The sequence below is a fragment of the Aquarana catesbeiana genome, unplaced genomic scaffold (assembly GCF_042186555.1).
Source record: "Aquarana catesbeiana isolate 2022-GZ unplaced genomic scaffold, ASM4218655v1 unanchor228, whole genome shotgun sequence".
In the NCBI taxonomy this organism is placed as follows: Eukaryota; Metazoa; Chordata; class Amphibia; order Anura; family Ranidae; genus Aquarana; species Aquarana catesbeiana.
The window spans coordinates 1,028,520-1,037,500 of record NW_027362655.1 but is presented as its reverse complement, the minus strand read 5'-3'; the positions used below and the strand labels follow the sequence as shown (position 1 = coordinate 1,037,500).

Here is an 8,981-nt window from a genome sequence, read left to right as displayed (position 1 = left end):
TATCAATACACTGATATCTGATTTTAACAGGCAAATTTCCCTATCCCAGTTCCTAAACCATCGAAAGAAATTTGGTCCAAGCCATCCACATGCTCAGAGGCTGAATGCTAGCTTGGCTAAATTGCTAGCACTCCAACTGTTGCCTTTTCAGTTGGTAGACTCTGCCCCCTTTCGTGAATTTGTGGAATGTGCAGTACCTCAGTGGCAGGTCCCTAAATGCCATTTCTTTAAAACAGAAGGCCATTATGGCTCTCTACCGGCATGTGGAAGGCAATGTCTTAGCCTTGTTGGACAGGGCGGTCAGCGGTAAGGTGCATATTACCGCTGACTCATGGTCCAGCAGGCATGGACAGGGATGTTACCTTTCTTTCATGATGCACTGGGTAGGTCTACTGGCAGCTGGGAAGGATGCAGGACAGGGTGCAGTATTGTTGGAGCTTTTGTTGGAGCTTGTTCCGCCACCATGCCTCCAAAATGCTAGTAGTGGTGATTCTGCCACACCTCTCTCCTCCACCCCCTCCTCTATGGCCTCTTCCTCTGCAGATTTCTGCTTTGAACCAGTGGTGCTCTGTAGGCGTTTAAGGGGCTACGTAAGCACTTAGGCAAAAAGATGCCATGCGGTGCTTGAGTTGGTCTGCCTAGGGGACAGGAGCCACACGCTGACAGAGATCCTGTCAGCTCTGCAGACTCAGAGGTGGTTGACACCACGCCTGCTTCAGCCAGGAATGGTGGTTTGCGACAATGGCACCAACCTCCTCTCCGCCCTCTGACAGGGACACTTGACCCATGTTCCCTGTTTGGCTCACGTCCTTAATTTGGTGGTGCAGCGGTTCTTGTGCAGGCACCCGGGCTTAAAGGATCTCCTGAGGCAGGCCAGGAAAGTTTGTGGGCATTTCCGCCGGTCATATAATGCCAGTGCTCGACTGGCTGACCTTCAAAAGGAAAGCAACCTGCCCAAGAACCGCCTCATTTGTGACATGACCACCAGGTGGAACTCAACTTTGGCAATGCTGCAGCGGCTGCACATGCAGCAGAGGGCCATCAATGAGTACCTGTGTGAGTATGGCACCAGGATAGGGTCAGGGGAGCTTGGCTTTTTTTCGCCACGCCAATGGCTACTGATCAAGGATGCATGCACTGTCCTGTCACCATTTGAGGAGGCCACGAGGATGGTGAGCAGTGACAGTGCATGCATCAGTGATACTGTCCTTCTTGTCTTCCTGCTGGAGCACACACTTCGTGGAATAATGGACAGGGCACTTGAGGCAGAACAGAGGGAGGAAGAGGAGGACTTCCTTACCTCTCAAGGCCCCCTTTATCCTGACAGTATTCCTGCCCGCCAATCACACCACAAGAAGAGGAGGATGAGGATTGCTTCAGCACTGAGGTGGAGCCTGGCACTCAGCATCAGTCTTCAAGGGATCATTTTCAGTCTCCAGAAACCCATGGACTTGTACGTGGCTGGGAGGAGGTAGCTGTGGATCATGTCATCCTTAGTGACCCAGAGGACTCCGGATCGAATGCCTCAGCAAACCTTCGCTACATGGCCTTCCTGATCCTGCAAAGACTGCGAAAGGACCCACGGATTTGTGGTATCAAGGAGAGGGATCATTACTGGCTGGCAACCCTTCTTGATCCACGTTACAAGGGTAAGGTTGCGGAACTTATCCAGCCTTCGCAGAGGGAGCAGAAAGGTTTGTGTAATGCTTTTCCAGAGCCTGGGAGGTTACAGAGCCTGGCACTCAGCATCAGCATCAGTCTTCAAGGGATCATTTTCAGTCTCCAGAAACCCATGGACTTGTACGTGGCTGGGAGGAGGTAGCTGTGGATCATGTCATCCTTAGTGACCCAGAGGACTCCGGATCGAATGCCTCAGCAAACCTTCGCTACATGGCCTTCCTGATCCTGCAAAGACTGCGAAAGGACCCACGGATTTGTGGTATCAAGGAGAGGGATCATTACTGGCTGGCAACCCTTCTTGATCCACGTTACAAGGGTAAGGTTGCGGAACTTATCCAGCCTTCGCAGAGGGAGCAGAAAGGTTTGTGTAATGCTTTTCCAGAGCCTGGGAGGTTACAATTTCCTGGTCCTCCTGGACAACGTGTTGCTGAGGCTTTGGTCAGTCACAGAAGGAGCCGTGGAGAAGGTGGCCGTCTAACTGATGCGTTCAGACAATTCTTTAGTCCGCAGCCCCAAGGTCTGATCGGTTCCAGCAACCATCGCCAGCGTCTGATTTACATGGTGCAGGAATACCTAGGGGCAAGATTAGACTTGGAGACCTTTCCAACCCAAAATCCACTGGGTTACTGGGTGTTGAGGATGGATTATTGGCCAGAGCTTGCACAATATGCAATTGAGCTACTGGCCTGTCCTGCATCCAGCGTTCTTTCTGAACGCACATTCAGTGCTGCTGGAGGCTTTGTAACTGATCACAGAGTGTGCCTGTCCACAGACTCAGTTGATCGCCTCACCTTTATAAAAATGAATCAGTCTTTGATCACCAGCTACCAAGCACCTGATGCTGATGTAACCGATTCATTTTGCTATGAATGTGAGATCCCTTAAAGACTGCCTATGCTGAGTGACTATCCTGTTATGCTGAGTGACTATCCTATTCCTCCTCAATGTTCATGTTGATAGCTTCTAAGAACATTTTTTTTCAGGGCACCACCACCAGTGCCTAAGGCTCAATTTTTCTGCCCCTGTTTAACAGGGGCGTATAATTATAATTTTTGCTGTAATATTTCGCAGCAGGGCTCGTTCTTGCACTCAACTAGAGTATCTGTGAGGGGTTGCAGTGTTGTAGCACCACTACCAGTGCCTAAAGCCCAATTTTTCTGCTCCTGTTTAACAGGGGCATGTAATTACAATATTTGCTCTAATATTTCACCGCTCCATGCCTTTCACACCTCCCAGCTTTAAATCCATGTAAGTACATAGGGTGGGCACACTTGCCTTTCCCTGTCAATTAGTTACTATTATGGGGCGTACACACGGTCGGACTTTTCAGCTACAAAAGTCCGACAGCCTGTCCGACAGACTTTCGACGGACTTGCGGCGGACTTTCTAACGAACAGACTTGCCTACACACGATCACACAAAAGTCCGTCGAATTCTTACGTGATGACGTACACCGGACTAAAATAAGGAAGTTGATAGCCAGTAGCCAATAGCTGCCCTAGCATGGGTTTTTGTCCGTCAGACTAGCATACAGACGAGCGGATTTTTCGACCGGACTCGAGTCCGTCGGAAAGATTTGAAGCATGTTTCAAATCTAAAGTCCGTCGGATTTGAGGCTGAAAAAGTCCGTTGAAAGTCCGGAGAAGCCCACACATGATCGGATTACCAGCCAGCTTTAGTCCGTCAGCGTCCGTTGGACTTTTGTAGACGAAAAGTCCGACCGTGTGTACGCGGCATTAGATTAACTACATCTTACTACACTTTATAAATATTCTACAGCATCCTCCCCTGATGAGTGGTTTACACGAAACGCATCGGGAAATTTGATGATGCAGACCCATGTTCACATCACACCATCAATCAAGAACATGTTGTATAATTTTTTTCAATCATGGTTTTAATGCTTTCTTTTATATATCTGTTACTCCCTTTTGTCAATGCTGCTGCAATGAATATATATGAATTCACTGAATGTATTTGATAATCAGTTGTGACCACCATGTGGTGCCAAGTCGATATATATTTAATGTACCTTTGATGCCCATGTTGCATGCACACATATGTGTGTGTGATCATTTATGGATTGATATTCACAACAATGTCTCTCCTCAAGAAGTTGTGTAATTGGCATGTTTTATAAATTTTTTATTTTCAATAAACATGCATTTTTCCATCAATTTACTCCCACGACGTCCATGGCCTCATTTAAAGTCCCAACTTTCCAGTTTTTTACTAATATTTCACAGCAGGGCCCATTCCTGCGCTCAACAAGAGTATCTGTGAGGCTTTACAGTGTTGTGTCACCACCGCCTAAGGCCCAATTTGATGCCCTTGTTTAACAGGGGCGTGAAATTACAATTTTTGATCTAACATTTCACAGCAGGGCCCGTTCCTGCGCCCAACAAGAGTGTCTGTGAGGGGTTACAGTGCTGTGCCACCACCATTGCCTAAGACCCAATTTTTCTGCCCCCGTTCAACAGGGGCGTGTAATTACAATTTTTGATCTAATATTTCACAGCAGGGCCCATTCCTGCGCCCAACAAGAGTATCTGTGAGGGGTTACAGTGTTGTGCCACCACCACCACTGCCTAAGACCCAATTTTTCTGCCCCTGTTTAACAGGGGCATGTAATTACAATTCTTGATATAATATTTCACAGCAGGGCCCGTTCCAGCACCCACCAAGAGTAACTGTGAGGGCTTACAGTGTTCTGGTACCACCGACACCTAAGGCCCAATATTACGCAAAGTGTAGAGGGCAGGCTGTATAGTCTATACAGGCGGTCCTCTATTTTCAAACATCCGACTTACAAACGACTCCTACTTACAAACGGAGGGAGACAACAGGAAGTGAAAGGGAAATCTACCCTAGGAAGGGAAATTCTCTCCTGTAAGAGTTAATATGGGAAAAAGATGTCTCCACTGATGCTTTATCACCAATCCTTCTTTCCCTAATAACCCCAAATTTTCTAAATTCAATTGGCATTCGGACAGAAAGTGAGGTGAAATCTTATGAACAAAGGCACAAACAGCAAAAAAAATGTTACAGGGGTGATAACCCTGCCTTATATTATCAAAAAAACTTAAACATAGATTTTGGGGCTGGAGCTACACTTAAAAAATGTACCTGTTCCAAATTACAAACAGACTCAACTTAACAACAAACCTACAGTCCCCTATCTTGTTTTAACCCGGGGACCGCCTGTATACTGCTGTTCAGAGTATATAGAGCCTGGGGGCCTCAAGCCTTTTTTTTTTTTTTATTTGGGTGCGGTGTTCCCCTTAATATCCATACCATACCAGACCCAAAGGGCCCATTAATTACATTACAGCCACAAGCAGTTTTAAATTACTTTTTTTCCTTTAGAAATGTCATTTTGTGCAGGGACTGTTCTATACATGGGAAACGCGCCACTTTACAGGCATACTATAGACAACCCCCAGGTACGATATTTAAAGGAATATTTCACATTTATTTTTTCACTTTAAGCATTATAAAAATCACTGCTCCCCAAAAAACGGCCATTTTTAAAACGTTTTATTGCATTGATCCATGTCCCCTGGGGCAGGACCCAGGTCCCCAAACAAACACTTTTTAGGACAATAACTTACATATTAGCCTTTAAAATTCGCACTTTTGATTTTTCAGGTTCGAGTCCCATAGACTTTAACAGGGTTCGCGTGTTCGCACAAATTTTTGGTCTGTTCGCATGTTCTACCGCGAACCGAACCGGGGGGTGTTCGGCTCATCCCTATTGACCACTATGCAGCAAGGCTGTAAGAGATGGACTCCTATGAGAAATTCCTGGTGTGGTTGGATGTCCATCTTCAAGATGGACATCCTCCCTAGATTTCTTTACATTTTTCAAACAATTCCCATTCGGGTTCCTAGTTCATTTATCTGTTCGGCATGGTCCATTTTACATAAATACATTTGGCCTAGATCCGTAGCTAGACTTAAATATGATATCCTGGCAAAGAGACGAGATGTCGGTGGTGCAGGCTTACCTCACCTGGAACTATACCACACCACGGAAGTACTTAGTAGGGTACTGGATTTGTTTCACCACAGCTCGGTTAAACAGTGGGTCACCCTTGAGTCAGATCTATTGCCTGTACCATTGACCTCCCTCCCATGGTTGATGCCTATTGACCACCCGCCTCTAGCACAGCTAACGCTTACTTTCCTCACTTCTACTGTATATGTCTGGGACAAGGCCATTACAAAAATATAGAATAACTTCACGCCCAGGGCCATTAACTCCAAAATTGGGCAACCCAGGGATCCGAACTGGGTTGTCAGACAGGGAGTTTCTCTTTTGGCAACCACTATGCCCATCGCTCATATGGCAGGTGCTTGACCAGAAGGGCTTGAAAACACTAGGAGAGCTTGGCTCTCTCTCCCATTTCTCTAGCGGACAATGGCTACAATATTTTCAACGACGTAACTTTTATGATGGGTTGATTAAGGATTTGCACCATGGGGATCTGACCATGTTTGAGGAGCTGTGCCTTTCTGGCTCAAAGTGTTCACATGCCTTATCTTAAATATATAGCACTCTATTAACTCACGCATTTCCTGACCATCCCTAATATGTTTAAGACTGGGAGAGGGAACTAGGTAATAGTCTGGCTCAGGAGCACTGGGATAAAGCTTTTAAGTCCCATACACACTATTAGATTTTCTGCAGATTTTTGTCTTCAGATTTACCAAAACAATGTAGTGCAAGGGCCTGTCTGATTGCATACGAATTAAAACTCTTAAGGTTTGACCTCATATTATATGGTTTTGGTAAATCTGAAGACAAAAATCTGCAGAAAATGTATATGTGGTCTCACTCTTACATTCAAATCCACTAGAGCATCCCATTCACAGGAAAGAAACTATAAAATATTTACTAGATGGTATCGATGCCAGACTTTTTAAAATAAGATCAATAAGGATATATCATATTTATGCCGGAGGTGTGGGGAGTCAAGAGGCTCATACCAACAAGTGTGGTGGTCTTGTCGAATAATAAAACCTTTCTGGTTGGCTATATTTCTGCTTAGCCATCTGATCATGAGTAAGATATGGCCTAAGACCCCAGAGGTAGCTCACCTTTCTATGATACCGGGATCTACTCAATCCATTAAAGTGGGAGTGTTTTGATTCCTGTTGATAGCCGGGAGAGCATTGATTCCCAGACACTGGAAATCTCCAGCAATACCATCAATACAGGAATTGTAGGGGAAATGAATAATATTATGCGGATGGAAGAGTTGGTAGTCATAGCGAATGAAAACCACCCCAAGTTTAGAGAAGTTTGGACACCCTGGATATAATTCCTCGATTCTCCTTTGCTTGTGTCTTTTATAGGGAATAGAAATTGATATTACACTTATGAAAATCACACATAGTTACATAGTAGGTGAGGTCAAAAAAAGACACAAGTCCAACCTATGTGTGTGATTATATGTCAGTATTACATTGTATATCCCTGTATGTTGTGGTCGTTCAGGTGCTTATCTAATAGTTTCTTGAAACTATAGATGCTCCCTGCTGAGACCACCGCCTGTGGAAGGGAATTCCAAATCCTTGCCGCTCTTACAGTAAAGAACCATCTATGTTGTTTAGGTTAAACCTCTTTTCTTCTAATTTTAATGAGTGGCCACGTGTCTTGTTAAACTCCATTCCGCGAAAAGGTTTTATCCCTATTGTGGGGTCACCAGTACGGTATTTGTAAATTGAAATCATATCCCCTCTCAAGCGTCTCTTCTCTAGAGAGAGAATAAGTTCAGTGCTCGCAACCTTTCTTCATAACTAATATCCTCCAGACCCTTTATTAGCTTAGTTGCCCTTCTTTGTACTCGCTCCATTTCCAGTACATCCTGCCTGAGGACTGGTGTCCAGAACTGGACAGCATACTCTAGGTGCGGCCGGACCAGTGTCTTGTAGAGCGGGAGAATTATCGATTTATCTCTGGAATTAATCCCCTTTTTAATGCATGCCAATATTCTGTTTGCTTTGTTAGCCATTGCATGTCATTGCTGAGCCTATCATCTACTAGGACCCCCAGATTCTCCCAGGGGTTCTACTTCCAGTGTATAGATTTGCATTCATATTTTTGCCACCCAAATGCATTATTTTACATTTTTCTACATTGAACCTCATTTGCCATGTACTTGTCCATCCCATTAATTTGTTCAGATCTTTTTGCAAGGTTTCCACATCCTGCAGAGAAGTTATTGCCCTGCTTAGCTTAGTATCATCCGCAAATACATCAATTGAGCTGTTTACCCCATCCTCCAGGTCCTTTATGAACAAAGTAAACAGGATTGGTCCCAGCACAGAACCCTGGGGGACCCCACTACTCACCCCTGACCATTCCGAGTACTCCCCATTTATCACCACCCTCTGAACTCACCCTTGAAGCCCGTTTTCAATCCATGTACTCACCCTATGGTCCATGCCAATGGACCTTATTTTGTACAGTAAGAACAGTCAATATTGGGAGATCAAACATATTTCTTTTTCTTGTTATATTTGGCTGACCCAATCTGTAGAATGCTATTCTATCTCCTACAAAATATTTCCCCCCTTTTTTTCTCTCTCTCTTTCGTTCTTTCTCTTTCTCTGGTTTATACCATTCTGGGTGCCCCCTTTAGTGAGGAAAATGTGGCCTTGAGGGTAAACATTCTATTATCATGCATTGACTTATGTAAGGATGAGAAGGTGTGTTATACACTATATTTATGATTGGCATATTTGAGCCTCCTAAATGTCATCGTTATTGCTACTGTTAAAGTGGCACATGTACCGCCTTTTTTTTTTGTTTCTTCCTTTTGTTTTCTCTTTTCTGTATAATAAAAATGTATTATTTAAAAAAACATATATCCTTCAGTGTTTACTGTTCTCACCAGTGTATGAGTATGACCTCAGTTATCTGTACGACACCATGTCTGACCAACGGAACAAAGGGGTCTATTTGTAGAAAATTAATTGGACAAATGTGACAAACATTTAACCAGCGATTAAAAATGCTGGCCGTATTATATTAACAGTGATTTCCTATGATTGACAGCTCCATCTAGTGGCTATATATACATATTACAGTATATTTTTCCTGAAATAACTCCATCAGTAAAAATAGTGCAATAGAGCATTATGAACTCTAGATGGAGCCAATGATCACAGGAAATCAGTCTATGAAATAAAATACAGCCAATATTCATCACAGCTGGCCAAATGATGGTCATAATTGTTCAGCTATTTTTTTTAAATAAACCTCTAAATGTTTGTGAGGTTTACGCCACAAAATG

General features: G+C 44.2%; 1 protein-coding gene across 1 annotated transcript in view; it reads left to right on the top strand.

Moving 5' to 3' along the window:
• Positions 1–8,981, top strand: part of LOC141121724 (uncharacterized) — a 197,573-nt gene that overhangs the window by 124,564 nt on the left and 64,028 nt on the right.